We start from the raw sequence: 20,817 nt of genomic DNA, 5'->3' as shown, positions 1-20,817 counted from the left end.
CAAGGCAGAAAACTTAGTCATGTCTAAGTTAAGAATAAATTCTGTTGTTTTCAGTCCTTAAGTTTTGAAGCTTGATTACATTCACCGTGTTGCCCCCTGTTCCATCTTTTCCTTTCTCCTGGGTTGAAATTTTAAATTTTAAGCCCCTTTTAAACTTTTAGGGGCTTATGCAACTGCCACCGTGGGTTATGCGGGAGGGGCCTGACCTCATGCGGGTCTTGATTTATTAAGTCCTGCACTGGGTCCTTGCCTTCCACGTAATTTATACTATTAGACTCTCGGCAACGGGGAAGTATGATGCTTTCTCAAATGGCAACCTGGACAGAATGTGGCCGTATCTTGGCATCTACTCTGCTTCATCACACTGGTGGTCCCTGACCCCACTCTAGCCCTTCTGTTTGGAGGATGGCCCCAAAGGACCTGGTGGTTGTGTCTCTGTTTGTCCCAGTTGTGGGACCATCCGTAAAGGGGAAACACGCTTTCTCCCAGTTACTGTTCATGCCACAAATGGGGCCCAAAGGACCCCGCAGACCCCTTCTGCACTCCACAGGCGTCTCTGGTGGATGTGTGTGTCTCTTGCTCCCCTAGTATGTCACACTGACATCCCCACTTTCTCTCAGAGTCGGTGTTGAGACACTCAGTTTTCAATCAGGGGAGGAACCATACTTGGCACATGCAGTTCTGGTGTCTGTAAATGCAGTTCAATTCGGACACTACATACCTGGAAATAGAATCAAATTTCAAGGTAAAGATTCAGTCCCAGGAGACTGCTCTCCATTTCAGACGCCAGTTGCTAACCCAGGTTTTACCTGTATTTTTGACTAACTGGCTGCAAACAAGAGGTTTATACAACCCTGTCCTTTCTTGTTGTTCGGTTGCTCAGCTGTGTCCAACTTTTTGCAACCCCATGAATAGCAGCATGCCAGGCTTCCCTGTCCTTCAGTGTCTCCTGCAGTTTGCTCCAATTCATGTCCACAGCCCTCTCTTTGGGTTCGGTTAATTTGCTAGACAGCTCACAGAACTCAGGAAAATTCATTTACTCACGAGGTGACCAGTTTATTACATATGAGTCAGCAACCTGGTTAAGAGACACATAGGTGGGGTACCAAACAAAGAGCTTGAGACACAGACGTATGTGGAAGCATTCTGGCTTCTTCACGTGGAAGCTCTCTTTTTCAACATGCCTGAACTACCTTACCCTGTAACTGATAACATCAGAGGGTTCTTATTTGTCCACATCTTGCTACCACTTGCTAATGTCGGTCTGATTTATTAGAGCCATTCTCGTGGGTGTGAAATGACATTTCATTGTGATTTAAATTTGCATTTCCTTAATGGACAATGTTGAACTGTGATGTTGGAGAAGACTCTTGAGAGTCCCTTGGACTGCAAGGAAATCCAACCAGTCCATCCTAAAGGAATATTCATTGGAAGGACTGAATATTCATTGGAAGAACTGATGCTGAAGCTGAAGCTCCAAAAATTTGGCCACCTGATGCAGGGAGCCGACTCATTGGAAAAGACCCTGATGCTGGGAAAGATTGAAGGCGGGTGGAGAAGGGGATGACAGAGAATGAGATGGTTGAGTCGCATCACTGATTCAATGGATATAAGTTTGAATAAATTCCAGGGGATGGTGAAGGACAGGGAAGCCTCAAGTGCTGCAGTCCATGGAGTCGCAAAGACTGAGTGACTGAACACAGCAACAATGGATGATATTTTTGAGCATCTTTCCGTGTAACATTTTACATCAGCCATTCATGCATCTTCTTTCATAAATGTATGTTAACGTGTTTAAACATTTTTGATGGCTCCTCTTATTGAGTTGTCAGCATTCTTCATGGGTTCTGGGTATAAGTCCTTTATTGGGCATGTGTTTTGAAAATGTTTGCTTCTTGTCTTTTGCTTACCTTTTCATTTTCTTAATTGTGACTTTTGAAGTCCAAAAGTTTTAAATTTTGATGAGGTTCAATTTAACAATTTTTTTAATTTTATGGATTATGCTTTTGGTCTTTCCCTAATACAAGGTCTTGAGCTTTTCTTTTACATATTCTTCTAAAAGTTTTATTGTTTTAACTCCTACATTCAAGTATATAATCCCTTTTGAGTTAATTTTGTGTATGTTCTAAGACAAAGGCCAAAATTGATCTTTTTTGTATGTGCATCTAATGGATCTAATCCCAGTTCCATTTGTTGAACAGATTACCCTTTCCTCCCAATGAATTGCTTTGGAATTTTGTAAAACAAATCAGTTGGCTGAAATATAAGGCTTTATTTCTGGGCTCTCAATTCTGTTTCATTAATCTACATACAGTTGACCTTACACAACTCAGAGATTAGGGGCACTGGCTCTTCTCACATTTAAAAATCCACATAAATTTAGTCTGCCCTCCATAGCTGAGGTTTCACATAACTGCGTCTGTGGATTCAACCAACTGCAGATCATGTAGTGCTGTATTATAGTACTTACTGTTTAAAAAAATCTGCCTACATGTGGACCCTCACAGTTCAAATCTGTGTTGTTCAAGGGTCAATTATATTTGCATGTCTATATGCCAATACCAGGCTTCTCTATTGGCTCAGATGGTAAAGAATCTGCCCACAACACAGGAGACTCTGGTTCAAGCCCTAGATTGGGAAGATCCCCTGCAGAAGAGAATGGCAACCCACGCCAGTATTCTTGCCTGGAGAATCCCATGGACAGAGGAGCCTGGCAGGCTACAGTCCATGGAGTCACAGAGTCAGACACGACTGAGACTAACACACACACACATATGCCATTACTAGGTTGTCTGATTGTTTTAGCTTTTACAGTTAGTTTTGAAATTAGAAAATAAGAGTTCTTTAACTTTTTGTCCTTTTCAAAATTATTTTGGCTGTTAGGTGTTTTGTATTTTCATATAAATTTTAGAATTTGTCAGTTTCTGTAAGAAGTTTTTTGATAGGAATGTGTTGAATCTATTTGGGAGAGAATTGTCATCTTAACAATATTGAGTGTTCTAATCCATAATCACAGAATGCCTATTTATTGAGGTCTGGGGCTTCCCTGGTAACTCAAATGGTGAAGAATCTGCCTGCAATGCAGGAGACCCGGATTCCATTCCTGGGTTGGGAAGATCCCCTTGAGAAGGGAATGACTATCCACTCCAGTATTCTTGCCTCTTGGACAGAGGAGCCTGGCAAGCTGCAAAGAGTCAGACATGATTGAGTGACGAACACTTTTTAAAATTGGCCTCAGCAAAGTTTTATGATTTTCAGTGTATGCTTTGTACTTTTCTTGTTAAATATATTCTTAAGTATTTCATTCATTTTGGTGCTATTGTGAGTGAAATTTTATTCTTAATTTTGCTCATATATCAAAATACAATTGATTTTTGCAGATTGATATTATATCCAGCAAACTTGCTGTACCTTTTGAAAAAAATTAGTGGGCTTAATTTTTTGAGAGCAGTTTTAGGTTTACAGAAAAATTTAGCAGAAAGTACAGAAACTTCCCACCTACTCCTCCTCCCATCATTCTCCTCTACCCTTATTCAGTTTACCCTATTATCAACATCTTGTTAAATATGTTAAATAATACTAAAAGTTGGCTTACCATGTGATCCAACAATCGCTGGATCTAGTGCTAGAGATACACTTGATGACCCAATATTACATTAAAGTTCGCACTATGTTGTATATCCTATGAGTTTTCACAAATGTATCCACCACTATGGTACCATACAAATTGCTTCACTGCCCCCGAGTTAACCTCTGCAACACCTGTTCATCCATCCTTCCCTCCTTCCAAATCCTTGGAAGCCACTTATCTTTTTACTGTCTCAGTAATGTTGCCTTTTCCAGATGCCAACTGTTGTGCCTTTGTTAAACTAGCTTTTGTTGAGTTTTGCGATGACAGATGGTGAGCTCTGGTTCAACAAGAGGCCACAAGGGAATAGAAATAGAGAAGTTTATTGCCCGTAGATCATAGAGGAAGTGCACCGCATACACTGGGGGAGCACATGGGGAGGTCAAGGCAGGGTGCAGGCAGAGAGAGAGACAGGATGTGGGGCATGGGCTTTTTTTAAGGTCCATGGGTGGAGTGCTTCAGGGTTTCCCACTAAGCCAGATTGGTTAGTTCAAACCAAGAGGAACGGGACTTTGATAAGCTCGGCAGCTGTCTTATCTCAGGAGCACACAAGGGGAAGGCCCTGGGCGGAGGGGTGAGAGTCTATCACAAGGGCTCTGGGGGAAGTCATATTGGGAACTTGATTTTCTTGTGCCTCTGCAGGCTGCTCTCTGGGCAATGTTCTTGCATGTGGAGCTGATGTCAGTTTAAGGCCACTGCAAGTTTCTTGCCCTCCAAAATGGAGGTCAAGGCAGTGCTACCATGGAGTAGCCTAGCTAAATTTTCAACAGTTGGAATCAAGTAGCCTGTAGTGTCTTTGAACCGGTTTCTTTCACTTCACAATATACATTTTTAAGATGTCTCCATGTTTTATCATGTATTTTAACTGCTGAGTAGTATTCCATTGTGTAAAACAGAATAATATTCCATTAATATTAACACAGATGTTTATTCTTTCACCCTTGAAGGCATCATAGCTGCTCACAAGTTTTGGTTAAGTTGTGAATAGAACTTTGTGTGCACATCATTAATTTCAACTCATTTGGGTCAATACCGAGGAGTGCCTTGCTGGATCATACGGTAAGCCAGTGGTCAATGTTTTACGAAACTGCCAAATTGTCTTCAGTGTTGTCGTACCACTTTTGGATTCCCACTAGCAATAAATAAGAGTTCTTATTGCCCACATCCTTACTAATATTTGGTATTGTTAGTGCTGTCAAGGATTTCAGCCATTTTAAAAGGGTGTAGTTTTACTTAATTTGCAGTCCCCTCATGACATACAATGTGGAGCATCTCTTCATATGCTTATTTGCCATATCTTATTTAATAAGGTCGGAGAAGGCGATGGCACCCCACTCCAGTACTCTGGCCTGGAAAATCCATGGACGGAGGAGCCTGGTAGGCTGCAGTCCATGGGATCTCGAAGAGTCGGACACGACTGAGCGACTTCACTTTCACTTTTCATTTTCGTGCATTGGAGAAGGAAATGGCAACCCACTCCAGTGTTCTTGCCTGGAGAATCCCAGGGACGGGGGAGCCTGGTGGGCTGCCGTCCGTGGGGTCGCACAGAGTCGGACATGACTGAAGTGACTTAGCAGCATTTAATAAGGTAGCTTATCAGTTCTTTTGATCACTTTTTGATTAGGTTGTTTGCTTTCTTACTGCTAAGTTTTAAGAGTTCTTTCTATATTTTGGATACATGTACCTTATCAGATACATATTTTGCAAAGATTTTCTTTCAGTCTGCAGTTAGTCTTTTCATTGTCTTAACAGTGTCTTTGCAGAGCCAAAGTTTTTAAATTAGGAAAAGTCCAATTTAACACATTTTTTCCCCCACAAGTTGTGCTTTTGTTGTTGTGCCTGAGAAGTCATCACTAAGCCCTAGGCCACGTAGAGTTTTTCTTATGTTGTCCTCAAGAGCTTTGTAGTTTTGTGTTTTATATCTAGGTTTATGAACTGTTTTGAGTTAATTTTTATGAAAAATGTCTACTCTGTGTCTGGATCTATCTATCTTCTCTTGCCCTTGGTGTTTAGTGTTTCAGTGCCGTGTGTTGAGAAGATTCTGCTTTCTCCATTGAATTGCCTGTGCTCCTTTGTCAGCGATAAGTTGACTACGTTTGGGTGGGTCTATTTCTGGGATCTCGCTTCTGTTCCTTTGATCTGTTTGTCTCTTCTTTTGCCAGTACCACACTGTCTTGATTGCTGTAGCTTCCTTCTGTTTTTGATTTCTAACTTAACTCCATTTCTATGACTTAAGTCCATTTAAATTTATTAATGCTTATTTCATTACTTAACATATTATCTATCTTGTAAAATGTTCCATCTGTGGTAGAAAATATTTATGAATATTGCTGATGATGGGTGTTAGATTAAGTGGGTTGACGATATTTTTTAAGTTATACATATTCTTCCAGATTTTTGTTCCAGTTTTTCTATCAATTTTTTGAGAGCAGCTATTTACTTTCTTAATTCTTTTTTTTTTTTTTTTGGCCACATGATGTAGTCTGTGGGATCTTAGTTCCCTCAGCAGTGATCAAACCCCAGCCCTTTGCAGTGACAGCAAGGATTCCTACCACTGGACTCCCAGGGAATTCTCAAGAGCAACTATCATTGAATTTTCTGTTCCTATCTCTAATTTTTTTTATTTTAGTTTTATATATTTGGGAGTCAGTTGTTAGGTTTTTGTAATTATTTGTTTGTAATTTGTTTTATAATTATTTGTTCTTGTAACTCAATTCTCTTATTATTATAAAATGTTTTTCCAGTCTAGTAGCATTTTTTTCTTAAAAGTTTGTCTTTTATTAGTGTAATCTCTCCAGCTCTCTTTTGCATGCTATTTGTATTATATATCTTTTTCTATCTTTTAACTTATTTGTGTCTTTGAATTTTACTATCTTCTATATACCATATTTAACTGGATCATTAAAAAATTCCATCCTACCTGTCTCTACATTTTGCATCATAGCATTTAATTATTCACATTTACTGTAAATGCTATTAAAGTAGGAGTTATATTTGAAATCTTGCTATTTGTTTTCTATATGTCTTTTTTATTCATCTGTTTCTCCATTACTTCCTTCTCTTGTGTGAAATAGATATTTTCTAGTGTACCATTTAAATTCTCTGCTTATTCTTTTTAAAAAGTTTTTCTCTTAGTGTTTGCCCTGACAACTGGCACCTTAACTTAAATCAATCTAATTTAGATTAATATTAATGTTAACTTAATTTCAATAGTATATAGAAATTTTGCTCTAATGGGGAAACTTTGCTCCATTCCTTCCTTTTCTCTATGTGATATTATTGTTTTACAAATCATAACTTTAAACATTATAAGACCATCAACAAAAATTTATATTAATTGTAATATATAGTTGTCTTCTAAATCAGACAGAAGAAGAAAAAAATTACAAAACATGTATTATATTGTGTTTTATATTTATCTGTGTAGTTATCCTTACTAATAATCTATTTCTTTGTGTGGATTTGAGTTACCCCCTAGTGTCTTTTCATTTTAGACTGGAAGATTCCCATAGAACTGGTAATTGTGAATTCCCTCAGCATTTGTTTGTCTTGTAGTGTCTTGATTTCTCTCACAATTTTGAGGAATAGTTTTCCTGAATATAGAATTCTTGATTGATAGTCTCCCCCTCCCATTCCCAACACTTTGTATAGTTCCACTGCCTCTGGCTTCCATAGTTTCTAATGAGAAGTTGGTGTTAACTCTATTGAGAATTTCATATACATGATTAGTATCTTTCTTTTGATGGTTTCAAGAATCCTTTGTCTATTTCTTTCTAAGTCTGAATACAGTGTGCTATGGTATAAACTTAGTTAAGTTTATTCTATTTGGGACTCATTTGTTTTTCATCAATTTGAAAGTACATTAATCATACTGGATTAGGGCCCACCCTAATGACTTCATTTTAAATTAATTACCTCTGTAAAGACTCTATCTCCAAATATTGTCACATTCTAAGGTACCAGGTATTAGGACTTAAACATGTCTTTTGGAGTTACATAATTCAACCCATAATATGAATTTTATAGAATTAGACTAGGAAAGTGATTAAGCAATCACACACACACACACACACACACACCACACCCCTGAAGCAATAGCAATAACAACAAACTTTGGGGAGGAGGGATCCTATTTTCAGAGTTGTGACATTTATTTTATCTAAAATGTCCAATTTCAACAAAAATTTATGTTACTTATGAAGAAATAAGAAAGACAAGGAGAGAAAAGAAGACACGGGGAGAAAAGAGCATGGAACTGATGTCTTGCATCTACAAACCAGGAAGTGCTATGGATTGGCAGAAATCACCTGCTGCTGGATGAGACCAGAAAGGATTCTCACCTAGAGCGGTCAGAGATTATGTGGCCCTGCTGAAATCTTGATTTTGAACTTCTAGCCTCCAGAACAATGAGACAATAAGTTTCTGTTGGTTTAAGACATCTCAGTTTTGGTACTTTATTTTGGCAGCCCTGAGAAAAAAAATTGGTATTCCTCAATGTGCAGCTCTGAATTCTTTACTAGCTGTGCTTACTACTACTACTACTAAGTCACTTCAGTCATGTCCGACTCTGTGCGACCCCATAGACGATAGCCCACCAGCCTCCCCCGTCCCTGGGATTCTCCAGGCAAGAACACTGGAGTGGGTTGCCATTTCCTTCTCCAATGCATGAAAGTGAAAAGTGAAAGTGAAGTTGCTCAGTCGTATCCGACTCTTAGCGACCCCATGGACTGCAGCCCACCAGGCTCCTCCATCCATGGGATTTTCCAGGCAAGAGGACTGGAGTGGGTGCCATTGCCTTCTCCCCTAGCTGTGCTTAGTAGTCAGCTAATGACCCATCCCAACCACTAGCAAAGTAATGCTCACAATTCTCCAAGCCAGGCTTCAATAGCACTTGAACCGTGAACTTCCAGATGTTCAAGCTGGATTTAGAAAAGGCTGAGGAACCAGAGACCAAATTGCCAACATCTGCTGAATCATCAAAAAAACAAGAGAGTTCCAGAAAAACATCTACTTCTGCTTTATGGACTATGCCAAAGCCTTTGACTGTGTGAACCACAATAAACTGTGGAAAATTCTTTAAGAGATGGGAATACCAGACCACATGACCTGCCTCTTGAGAAATCTGTATGCAGGTCAAGAAACAACAGTTAGAACTGGGCATGGAACAACAGACTGGTTCTAAATAGGAAAAGGAGCACGTCAAGGCTATATGTTGTCACCCTACTTATTTAACTTGTATGCAGAGTACATCATGGGAAATGCCAGGCTGGATGAAGCACAAGCTGGAATCAAGACTGCCAGGAGAAATATCAATAACCTCAGATATGCAGATGATACCACCCTTATGGCAAAAAGTGAAGAAGAACTAAAGAGCCTCTTGATGAAAGTGAGAGAAGAGAGTGAAAAAGTTGGCTTAAAACTTAACATTCAAAAAACTAAGGTCATGGCATCCAGTCCCATCACTTCATGGCAAATAGATGGGGAAACAGTAGAAACAGTGGCTGACTTTATTTTGAGGGGCTCCAAAGTCACTGCAGATGGTGACTGGAGCCATGAAATTAAAAGACGCTTGCTCCTTGGAAGAAAAGTTATGACCAACCTAGACAGCATATTAAAAAACAGAGACATTACTTTGCCAACAAAGGTCCATCTAGTCAAAGCTATGACTTTTCCAGTAATCATGTATGGATGTGAGAGTTGGACTATAAAGAAAGCTGAGCGCAGAAGAATTGATGCTTTTGAACTGTGATGTTAGAGAAGACTCTTGAGAGTCCCTTGGACTCTCACAAGGAGAGAGATTCCTTTTGCAAGGAGATCCAACAAGTCCATCCTAAAGGAGATCAGTCCTGGATGTTCATTGGAGGGACTGATGCTGAAGCTGAAACTCTAATACTTTGACCACCTGATGTGAAGAACTGACTTATTTGAAAAGACCCTGATGCTGGGAAAAATTGAGGGCAGGAGGAGAAGGGGATGACAGAGGATGAGATGGTTGGATGGCATCACTGACTCAATGGACATGAATTTGGGTAAACTCCAGGAGTTGGTGATGGACAGGGAGGCCTGGTGTGCTGCAGTCCATGGGGTCGCAAAGAGTCAGATACGACTGAGCCACTGAACTGAACTGAATGACTGATCAGAGGTTCCCGTAAGTGCTTGGGGCCAGTAAGTCTTCCAGTCTTTGCTAAGGAGCTCTGTGTAGGTTAAGGCATTCCTTCTATGCTCAGGCAAATTATTAATCTAACTTAGGCTTCATTTCGAGTTTTCACAGGGCCTCAGTTCAGACAAAAGTGAGAGCTTGGGGCCCCGTCAGGCCTTCTCTGGGCATTTGCACAGTCCTGGATGTGCAGGTGGCCTTCGAGATATTTATGAATACACTGGCACTTTTCAAAGTGGATGTCTTCTGGATGTCTCTTCCTCCAGATCTTCCTTTTAAATTTTGGGTTTGGATTTCCCCTGTCCAATTCGCCCCCTAAACTGGCATTGCTGCTTTAGGCTATTGCTGTGTTAAACAAAATTGCAGTTGATTGTTTGTGTTGGATATCCTGCTGTTAGGGATTTTTTCAAGACCTGCATATGGAGTTTTTCAAGGAGCTGAGAGATAGGTCCATTGAGGAGAATGCTCTGGAGGCGGTGCTCTTTGAGGAGCTCCTAGTTTATCACTTTTCAATGCCTGCAACACCGCTTGTTTTTACAGCTGCAAGATTTCAGAGCTGTTGGTTTTCAAGGCTGATTTGGAGCTAGCGGAAGGAGGATGGGAATAGGGCAAATTTAAAACCTACCAACTCAACTGTATTAATTAAAGCTCAGAAGTTTTTCTTAAATAAATTCTCCGTAGATTGTGACAGTTTTTGACTTAGATTCTAAAGTATAGAAAAAGTTGATTTTGACAAATTTTTCAGTATCTTGTTGCTTTTATGGAAGAATAGACATGAGGGGTCTTCAGTCTGATAATGTGACTAGCATACTTACATTTAAATCAGAGGTAAAGCAGGGAAGCCTGGCGTGCTGAAGTCCACTGGGTCGCAAAGAGTTGGACACAACTGAGCAACTGAACTGACCAATACATAAGAAGGAAAAATCTAGTGCTATCTGCAGAGATGTGGATGGAGCTAGAGATTGTCATATAGAGTGAAGTAAGTCAGCAAGAGAAAAATAAATGTCATATAAGATCATCTATATGTGAAATCTAGAAAAATGGTTCAAATGAACTTATTTGCAAAGCGGAAATTGGGCCACAGATGTAGAGAACAAACTTATGGTTACCAAGGGGGGAAAGGGGTGGGGTGAATTGGGAGATTTGGAGATTGACATATATACACTGCTAAGTCTACGATAGCTCACTAATGAGAACAGACTGCACAGCGCAGGGGATTCTACTCAGCGATCTGTGGTGACCTGAGTGGGAAGGAGCTCTGAAAAACAGTGTGTTTGTGTATATGTGTAACTGATTGTCTTTTGTGTACGTCAGAAACTAACACAACATTGTAAAGCAATTATATTTCAATAAAAATTAATTAAAAATTAATAAATCAGGAATTTATTCTACAAACAGTAAAATTTTTTCTACAAATAATTCTACAAACAGTAGAATTTAGGTATTAATAACATAAATTTTGGAGTAACATAGAGGCATATGAATTGCACAAGTCCCTTCCCTTCTCCCATCACTTCATGGGAAATAGATGGGAAAACAGTGGAAACAGTGTCAGACTTTATTTTTGGGGGCTTCGAAATCACTGCAGATGGTGACTGCAGCCATGAAATTAAAAGACGCTTACTCCTTGGAAGGAAAGTTATGACCAATCTAGACAGCATATTGAAAAGCAGAGACATTACTTTGCCAACAAAGGTCTGTCTAGTCAAGGCTATGGTTTTTCCAGTGGTCACGTATGGAAGCGAGAGTTGGACTGTGAAGAAAGTTGAGCGTTGAAGAATTGATGCTTTTGAACTGTGGTGTTGGAGAAGACTCTTGAGAGTCCCTTGGACTGCAAGGAGATCCAACCAGTCCATTCTGAAGGAGATCAGCCCTGGGATTTCTTTGGAAGGATTGATGCTAAAGCTGAAACTCCAATACTTTGGCCACCTCATGCAAAGAGTTGATTCATTGGAAAAGACTCTGATGCTGGGAGGGATTGGGGGCAGGAGGAGAAGGGGACGACAGAGGATGAGATGGCCGGATGGCATCACCCACTTGCTGGACATGAGTCTGAGTGAACTCCGGGAGTTGGTGATGGACAGGGAAGCCTGGAATGCAGAAATTCATGGGGTCGCAAAGAGTCGGACATGACTGAGCAACTGAACTGAACTGAACTTCCCTTCTATTTGGAGAAGGCAATGGCACCCCACTCCAGTACTCTTGCCTGGAAAATCCCATGGATGGAGGAACCTGGTGGGCTGCAGTCATGGGATCTTGAAGAGTTGACACGACTTCACTTTCACTTTTCACTTTCATGCACTGGAGAAGGGAATGGCAACCCACTCCAGTGTTTTTGCCTAGAGAATCCCAGGGACAGGGGAGCCTGGTGAGCCGCTGTCTATAGGGTCACATAGAATCAGACATGACTGAAGCAACTTAGCAGCAGCAGCAGCAGCAGCAGCAGCAGCAGCTTCCCTTCTATGAGCCTCTTCTTTGCATATCTGTACAATTGAGCTAATGATACACGTTTAGCAAGACTGACAGCATTAGATCTGTCATGACAGATCTTCTCTTAGAATGCAATTAAAGAAAAAGAAGAATAAACAGGAAAAACATTGTAAACGTTTCAGGATGGCATCTCACTATACAATTTAGTCTTTCAAAATGTCTCTTCTTTGCCTCCCTCGTCTCTGATTCTCTGCTTTTTACAACTCCCATTGTTGTTTCTTAAGTCACGTGTTGAAAAGGCATGGTCATGGAAGTTTCTCACTTCACTTTCCAGAGTTTTTGTCCAATGGCTGAGCTCACCTACATGCTGAGCAGAAGGTAATTCTCAGGGCACCAGAGGAGCTGTGCCAGTGAGCCTAATACTGGATGATTCACCTTTTAATGGAGTAGCCCCACCTAGAATCTTCAAGAATACACACCATGGAGTAGGGATCCTGTTTCAAAGGAAGCTTCTGATGTATTTGGAGAATCTCTGATAGTGCTGAGAATGCCAGGAATGGGGGTTGATACCCTAGCCCAAGTCTCTTGTTTTACACTCTTATTTTTCAGTGTCACAGACATTTGTTGCTGTTTAGTTGCTACGTAATGTATGACTCTCTTGCGACCCCATGGACTGCAGCCCACCAGGCTCCTCTGTCCATGAGATTTCCCAGGTAAGAATACTGGAGTAGACTACCAGTTCCTTCTCCAGGGGATCTTCTTGACCCAAGGATTGAACCCGAGTCTCCTGCATTGGCAAGCAGATTCTTTGCCACTGAGTGACTGACATACTTGAATACTGCTGACCTCAAGGGATACGTGAAATGGCATATCCTTTTGCTCCTTGTATCAGTTAGAGCAATGGAAACTCTAGGAAATTGTATCTACATCTGCATATATTTCATCTCTGTATAGGGCCGTCTATAGCTCTTTATCTGCGTCCGTATCTGAATCTCTTCTATTTCTAGCTTTGAAAATGAAGAGGATTTGCCTGCTAATGCGATTTGACTTTATTTAGTTGTGGGAGCTGATTATGTCATCTCTAGTAAGACTGATTATGATGTCTCTAGTCCTCAAGTCTGCAGCTGGAAGTTGAAGTTCAGGTCATCCAGAAAGGATAGTGGATGTAAAAGGGAAGGAGAACAAGAACAGGCGGGAGCTCACAAGGGTAAACTGAAATCTTAGTTTTATTAGCACTCACCTTGACAGCGTGAGTATCTCACCGAAGCTGAGGCCCTTCCTGGTGGAACTAAGCATACACCAGACCCAGAAGTTGGAGCAGCTGAAGGAGGACTTTGGTGAAGCTGGAAGAGCTACAAGTTTACTTACCGCCTCAAGCTAATGAGATAAGCCAGCAGATATACAATTACAGCAAAGGGGTGGGCCATCATCTATAACACAGTGTATATTGTAAAAGAAAAATTGCTTAGCATGCTGGTTACAAATGGCAAGGCAGATTTTATTCAAGCTACTGCAGTAGGGGAAAGAGACTTCAGCCTAGAACTGAACTCAACTCCAAACTCAGCAAAGACATGTGAGGATTAATAGCCAACGCAGAGTGAGGGGTCAGTGAATGGAGGAAAACTAAGAGGAACTTGATTAGATGGCAGCAGTGTGGGTACTCTTGCTAAACTGCTCAGCAATTCAAAGGATGAGGGCTCAAAGGAGGTTTAGGTTTGGTCAAGAAGGGCTTCATTGTCAGTGTGAAACATCAAAATGATTTGCTGCTTCACTTCTGTTTTCTAAATCTTACTCAAGGATATTCCTTGTGGGGACTTCCTTGGTGGCCCAGTGGCCAAGACTTCACACTCCCAGTGCAGGAGCCCCTGCGTTTGATCCCTGGTTAGGGAATTGGATCCCACATGTCACCACTGAAGAGTTCAAATGCCACAACTAAGACCCAGAAGAGTCAACGAAACAAACAAACAAAAATTAGAAAAAAAGAAAAAAGAAAAAAAAGAATTCTTCCTAATGGTTCATTTTAACTCAAAAATTTGGGAAATGTAGTTCAGCATAGTCAAGTGTGTAGTTGACACAACTGCAAAGCTACCACACTGTTATCTGTGGGGGTGTGGGGGTCATGCTTTTTTTTCTAGTCTTACCTTCCTGCTATGAAATCCAGGACACGGGTTAGCTCACTGTCCCTCTGGAAAGCAGGTGGGTAGGAGACTGAGTGGCAGGGTGCTGCTGACTCTGCCCCTGCTGCTGCTGCATTTCTACCTTTTCTCCCCATCACTTAAATTATATTTCACCCTCATTTAAAATATCTTCTTGTGATAAGAACATAACATGGGCTTTATCCTCTTAAATTTTCAGTGTGCATTATTGTTGATAGTTATAATGGTGTGCATCTCTAGAGCTTATTCATATTACTTAGCTGAAACTTTATGACCTCTGATTAATAAGTACCCATTCCCCCCTGGTCTCAGCCCCTGGTAACCACCATCCCACTCTTTGACTTTATGAATTTGACTGTTTTCAGTTCAGTTCAGTTCAGTTGCTCAGTCATGTCCGACTCTTTGTGATCCCATGAACCACAGCACGCCAGGCCTCCCTGTCCATCACCAACTCCCGGAGTCCACCCAAACCCATGTCCATTGTGTTGGTGATGCCATCCAACCATCTCATCCTCTGTCATCCCCTTCTCCTCCTGGCCTCAATCTTTCCCAGGATCAGGGTCTTTTCCAATGAGTCAACTCTTCGCATGAGGTGGCCAAAGTATTGGAGTTTCAGCTTCAGCATCAGTCCCTCCAATGAATACCCAGGACTGATCTCCTTTAGGATGGACTAGTTGGACCTCCTTGCAGTCCAAGGGACTCTCAAGAGTCTTCTCCAACACCACAGTTCAAAAGCATCAATTCTTCTGTGCTCAGCTTTCTTTATAGTCCAACTCTCACATCCATACATGACTACTGGAAAAACCATAGCCTTAACTAGATGGACCTTTGTTGGCAAAGTAATGTCTCTGCTTTTTAATATGCTATCTAGGTTGGTCATAACCTTTCTTCCAAGGAGCAAGCATCTTTTAATTTCATGGCTGCAATCACCATCCACAGTGATTTTGGAGCCCCTCAAAATAAAGTCAGCCACTGTTTCTACTGTTTCCCCATCTATTTGCCATGAAGTGATGGGACCGGATGCCATGATCTTAGTTTTCTGAATGTTGAGCTTTAGGCCAACTTTTTCACTGTCTTCTCTCACTTTCATCAAGAGGCTCTTTAGTTCTTCTTCACTTTTTGCCATAAGGGTGGTGTCATCTGCATATCTGAGGTTATTGATATTTCTCCTGGAAATCTTGATTCCAGCTTGGGCTTCTTTCAGCCCAGTGTTTCTCATGATGTACTCTGCATACAAGTTAAATAAGCAGGGTGACAATATACAGTCTTGATGTACTCCTTTTCCTATTTAGAACCAGTCTGTTGTTCCATGTCCAGTTCTAACTGTTGCTTCCTGACCTACGTACAGGTTTCTCAAGAGGCAGGTCAGGTGGTCTGGTATTCCCATCTCTTTTAGAATTTTCCACAGTTTATTGTGATCCACACAAAGGCTTTGGCTTAGTCAATAAAGCAGAAATAGATGTTTTTCTGGAACTCTTGATTTTTTGATGATTAAATTGGGTGTTGGCAATTTGATTTCTGGTTCCTCTGCCTTTTCTAAAACCAGCTTGAACATCTGGAAGTTCACGGTTCATGTATTGCTGAAGTCTGGCTTGGAGAATTTTGAGCATTACTTTAGTCGCGTGTGAGATGAGTGCAATTGTGTGGTAGTTTGAGCATTCTTTGGCATTACCGTACTTTGGGATTGAAATGAAAAGTGGCCTTTTCCAGTCCTTTGGCCACTGCTGAGTTTTCCAAATTTGCTGACGTATTGAGTGCAGCACTTTCACAGGATCATCTTTCAGAATTTGAAGTAGCTCAGCTGGAATTCCATGACCTCCACTAGCTTTGTTTGTAGTGGTGTTTCCTAAGGCCCACCTGACTTCACATTCCAGGATGTCCGGCTCTAGGTGAGTGGATGTGACCCCACGATGATGGTTCCTCCGACACGGAAGGACAGTGGAAGCAGCCACCAAGAAGAACCAGAAGCGTAAACACTCCTGAATGGTTGTTCCCAGAAGAAAAAACTGGGAATACGTTTGGGAAGGGGTGAAGTAGAGTAGAAAACCCTTGCTTTTTGCTGTAATACCTATCTTACTGAAATTTTTTTCCATCTGAATGTATTATTTTGATGATAATTTTTTTAAAAGTCAAACTAAAACCCTTTCAAGTAACCTGACATTATTTTACGTGGATGAATCACATGTATTTTGCTAATGATTAACACAATCTCTATTTAACAAAGGTGGAACAAGAGGGACAGCACTCTTTTATTTCAGAGAACCCATGAAATCATTTCTACCAATATGGGCAGGAAAAGTCATCAGCTGTCATTTATGCAAAATTTAAGAATTCTGTTACAATGGATAAAGAGAGGAAGATACAGCTCAAGAGAGTATTTGGATGTTTCTGGGCACAAGGTTTCTAATTGCTGATATAACTGGAGCAGACGTTTTTGTGGCCCTCAAAGGGTGTTGAAGTCCTTGTGCGTGAAATCGGGACTCTTCCTGAGCATCCAGGTTGATTGGGCCCTGTGGTCCTTTATGACCCCTCTCCACTCAGCAGAGGTAGGTGTGACCTTCCCATGCAGTGGAGCTCACTACTGTTTTCTCAAGAGGTGTTTTGGAAACATGATCTCTTTCCTGAATCTCTGGACCACCTTTCTGGGCCCAGGGCTCACTGCCAGGCAGGCTCTGCTCCTTGCCGAGTACAGCATCCAGCCTTTTTATCCCAGCTGCTCTGCTCCAAAGCTGCTGAAGAAATGTCTGGCGCTGGGAATTCTGAGTTCTCGTGGTGTGAGAGCGGTGACTTGGCTTCAGATAGCCAGCATGATGCTGAAAATGGCCACGCTCGGCCTTATTTCCCTAAATGCAGTAGTGTCACCGGTGAAATGGAGGAAGAAGCTAGAATTATTTCAGAACTCTTTGAATGCTGAGTTTCTAGAAGCCTCCCAGTTGACAGAAGCCATCTTCCAAGGATATTTTGCAGATTGAGTTGGGAGATGCTTTATGTATCCAGCAGGTAACCAACAATACTTTGAGAAAAACAAATCTCAAGCCATGACTTGTTGCATGCAATGTGAAGTGCACATCTTTTATTACATTTTGTGTCTTATTTAAACTAAGTAATTTTTTCTTTATTATTTTCCAAATCAGATCAGAATATGCCAGCTCTGCATTTATCACCAACTCTTAATTTTTTCCAGCTATTCTGAAGTACTTATTTTCTTGAATAACTTCTCTTTTTCAGCTTTCTTTTCTGGGACAACAGATAGGGGACTTACGTGCCAATCTAGTTTTTATTCTATTAATGAATGGATTCTGAGAGTGTGGAAATAGTCCTCTTTCATGAAACTGAATCTAAGAATAATCCAGTGCCAGACTATGCTTGTGTTACAGGTGGGTGTGGCATATTCAGGCTTTTAAGTATTTTTAAAAAGAATAGAATCATAGGTTTCCTTGATTGCTCTAAGGTCAGATTCAGTACTCTTCCCTTTAATGTCAGGATACAAGTTTTCTCTCCATTTTCAAAGTCAGCCTCTCCCCTTGGCCTCCACCTCTATACTTTTCCTCTCATCTCCTTTTTATCAGTGTTTTTCAACCTTTTTATCAGTGTTTTTCTTGGACATTTAAACATGAAGCAGACTCTCTACTACTGAAAAAAGTTTTCCTTAATTTTAGGGCCCCCTGTAGTCACTGATGTGTCCATCATCTATTAACTCTCTTGTCAGCAGGCATTTTTTGAAACACTGATGATTTTCAAAGCTCTGTATTAGTGCCTTAAGATGAGTAAGATGCATTCTTTCCACCAAAGAGGTTTGCCGTGGTAGAAGAGGCTCTCCCTAGATTGCGGCCTGACTTCCGCTACTTCCTAGCTGTGGCAAGTGTCTTTAACTCTCTGCACTTCACCCTCCTTCATCTGAAAAATAAGCAGTATTGTTTAAAGTCACCATAATTCTGTGACTTGTGAATAAGTAATGATATGATAGTATGTAGTAACTGGCAGTAAGGGAACAATACAATTACAATGGAAATTCAGTGGAAGGTAAAACCACCTTCTGCTGTCTCATCAAGAGGAAAAGTTAGCAATTTTAATGGGACCCCACAAAAATTCCAGCAGTAGAGAAATCTGAGTGAAGCTGTGGAGACGAGAAGTGTGCAGATGTGTGTAAGACATGGCACACAATCTTAAATAACTGCCAAATTGTTTCCACCTCACCAGCCTGCTAATCAATAGAGTTGTTAGGTCAAGCATCGAGAGTGAGGTAGAGCAAGATGGCATAGGATTGGAGACGGAGGATGGAGAATGTCAACTTTTAGGAGGTAGATGGAGAAAATGGATTTGATAAAGAAGCCAGAGGAAGTCTAGAGAAAGAAAATCACCAAGTTTTCAAAGGAGAGAGTAATCCATATGGTGAAATGCTTCAGAAGTTGAAGAGTGTGAGAAATGATCAGAAGCAATTTTACTAACCAGGAGTTCATTGGTGAATTTTGAGCATGAGAGGTAAGTCACTCAGCATTGAATTTAAAATTGAGATATTGAGAAAAGAAAACTATGAGAGATCAGTGTTTTATAATTAAATGGGCCACTGCCGTTTGAGAGGGTAATGAGCCAAACTTTCTTTTCCTCTCTCTCTCTCACATTGTCTCTTTCTCTTTTAAGAACAGAAATCTTTGGCTTCTATTTGTGCCAATTCCATCTTGTTTCTTTGCCAATGGTGTTTCATTGCTAGATGACTCTGCTGTAAACGAATTAACAAAATTTGCTAACCTATCAACTGTTACAGAACTCTTCAAAACCAGCGAGCAGTAAACAAAAGCTGGAGGAATTTGGGTATATGCTGGGATTGTGGAGAAGGCAATGGCACCCTACTCCAGCACTCTTGCCTGGAAAATCCCATGGACGGAGGAGCCTGGTAGGCTGCAGTCCATGGGGTCGTGAAGAGTTGGACACGACTGAGTGACTTCACTTTCACTTTTCACTTTCATGTATTGGGGAAGGAAATGGCAACCCACTCCAGTGTTCTTGCCTGGAGAGTCCCAGGGACAGGGGAGCCTGGTGGGCTGCCGTCTATGGGGTTGCACAGAATTGGACATGACTGAAGCGACTTAGCAGCAGCAGCTGGGATTGTTAATTTACTTAATAACTTTTAAGCATAAGTAAATTCTAACACTTTTACCAGTAAAATGGTAATTTATAAGCAGCTGACTTTGCCTACTGCAGGAACATTCATCTTTTAAGTTCAAAACCAAGGATATTCACCACTTGTATAGCTATTACATTATATATTTTATTGTATTATATTCCTTATCTCCGATGTAACAATCTAATACATAATGAGAAAAAGCAAAAGGCCCAAAGGAAAGAACAGATAATCCTAAAAGTTGCCCTTTTGCTTGCTCAAAAGCTTTAACTAATAACTGTAGTTATTAATAACTTATTAAGGGCTAGGGATTTGATGGGAATTTTATTGTCTCTATATTTTCCAATTACCCCCAATATACAGGTAAGGAAATTGAAGGCTTGATGGTCAATAAATCATCCAGAAGCCCATAGGAGTGAGTGGGTGAGGCAGCACCTTAGTGAGAGCTTTTTAAGCCTTTACTCTTCAGCTCTCAATCAGCCCAGGGACAGTACATTCAACCCCTGGGTGGATGTAGATGGAAAGCGTTTGATATCTGTCAAAGGACAAATATTTATCAGTCAGAGGTATTTGGCTTTAAGTAACAGAAACTCACACACATTAGCTTAAAAACAAGCAAAAGGAAATGGGCTGGAAGAACAATGCTGTATTTCGAGGAAGGCCTGAGCAACCCGTCTTCAGGAACAACAGAAATCAAGGAAGCTCTAGGATTTAAAAATTAAAATTATCAGTTGCCTATTATGCAAACACTGAGTGCTTTTTTCCTGGTTCTCTCAGCTTTGTTGACATATGGTTCAAATCTTTGCAAGAAATCCTGTGTACTGGCAATGATAGGCTTCCAGTGAGTCAGAGGTCTGTGTGTGGTGCTGTTACCTATTACCAGGGCCCAGGGTCACAGAGTGTACATATAGCTATAATGTTCAATTGTCTATGTCAGGGAGAGTGCTCAGAAAATGGTAAGACTGGGGAAAATGGTGTCATAAACGGGATAATATTTAGAATAAGACTATCCTGGAAAATCATTATATATATAAAAATAAATCATGATCTCTTCTGCACTGAAGATTGGCATTAAGGAAAGATGAGAACACACAGGGAAAGAGAACTTCTGACTGACTCTTCTACTCTTTTCACAGATGCTATGAGAATGTATAACAGGACAATTTTGTTGGCCTAGGAGAGTTTTGATAGACAGAGTGCCTGACGAACTATGGACGGAGGTTCGTGGCATTGTACAGGAAGCTGTGACCAAAACCATCCCCAAGAAGAAGAAATGCAAGAAGACAAAATGGCTGTCTGAGGAGGCCTTACAAATAGCTGAGAA

At 40.8% G+C, this 20,817-nt stretch overlaps 1 long non-coding RNA gene and 1 pseudogene across 3 annotated transcripts in view; both read left to right on the top strand.

The window, feature by feature from the left end:
- Positions 1-20,767, top strand: part of LOC147358990 (uncharacterized) — a 32,840-nt gene extending 12,073 nt beyond the window's left edge. For both annotated transcript variants that reach the window (XR_015140132.1, XR_015140134.1), the window contains exons 5-7: positions 4,576-4,687; positions 12,825-12,928; positions 20,630-20,767. This is a non-coding gene — a long non-coding RNA (uncharacterized LOC147358990). The remainder of the gene's footprint in view (positions 1-4,575; positions 4,688-12,824; positions 12,929-20,629) is intronic.
- Positions 16,453-17,459, top strand: LOC147358991 (solute carrier family 7 member 13 pseudogene; annotated as a pseudogene). Its single transcript, XR_015140131.1, has one exon. The product of XR_015140131.1 is annotated as a solute carrier family 7 member 13 pseudogene (transcript).
- Positions 20,768-20,817: the final 50 nt, after the last annotated feature.

The sequence above is a fragment of the Bos grunniens genome, chromosome 14 (genome assembly GCF_055505025.1).
Source record: "Bos grunniens cultivar Pamir isolate PY7600 chromosome 14, Bosgru_T2T1.0, whole genome shotgun sequence".
Lineage (NCBI taxonomy): Eukaryota > Metazoa > Chordata > Mammalia > Artiodactyla > Bovidae > Bos > Bos grunniens.
Note: the sequence above shows the minus strand (reverse complement) of the source record. Positions and strands in the feature narration are given on the sequence as shown.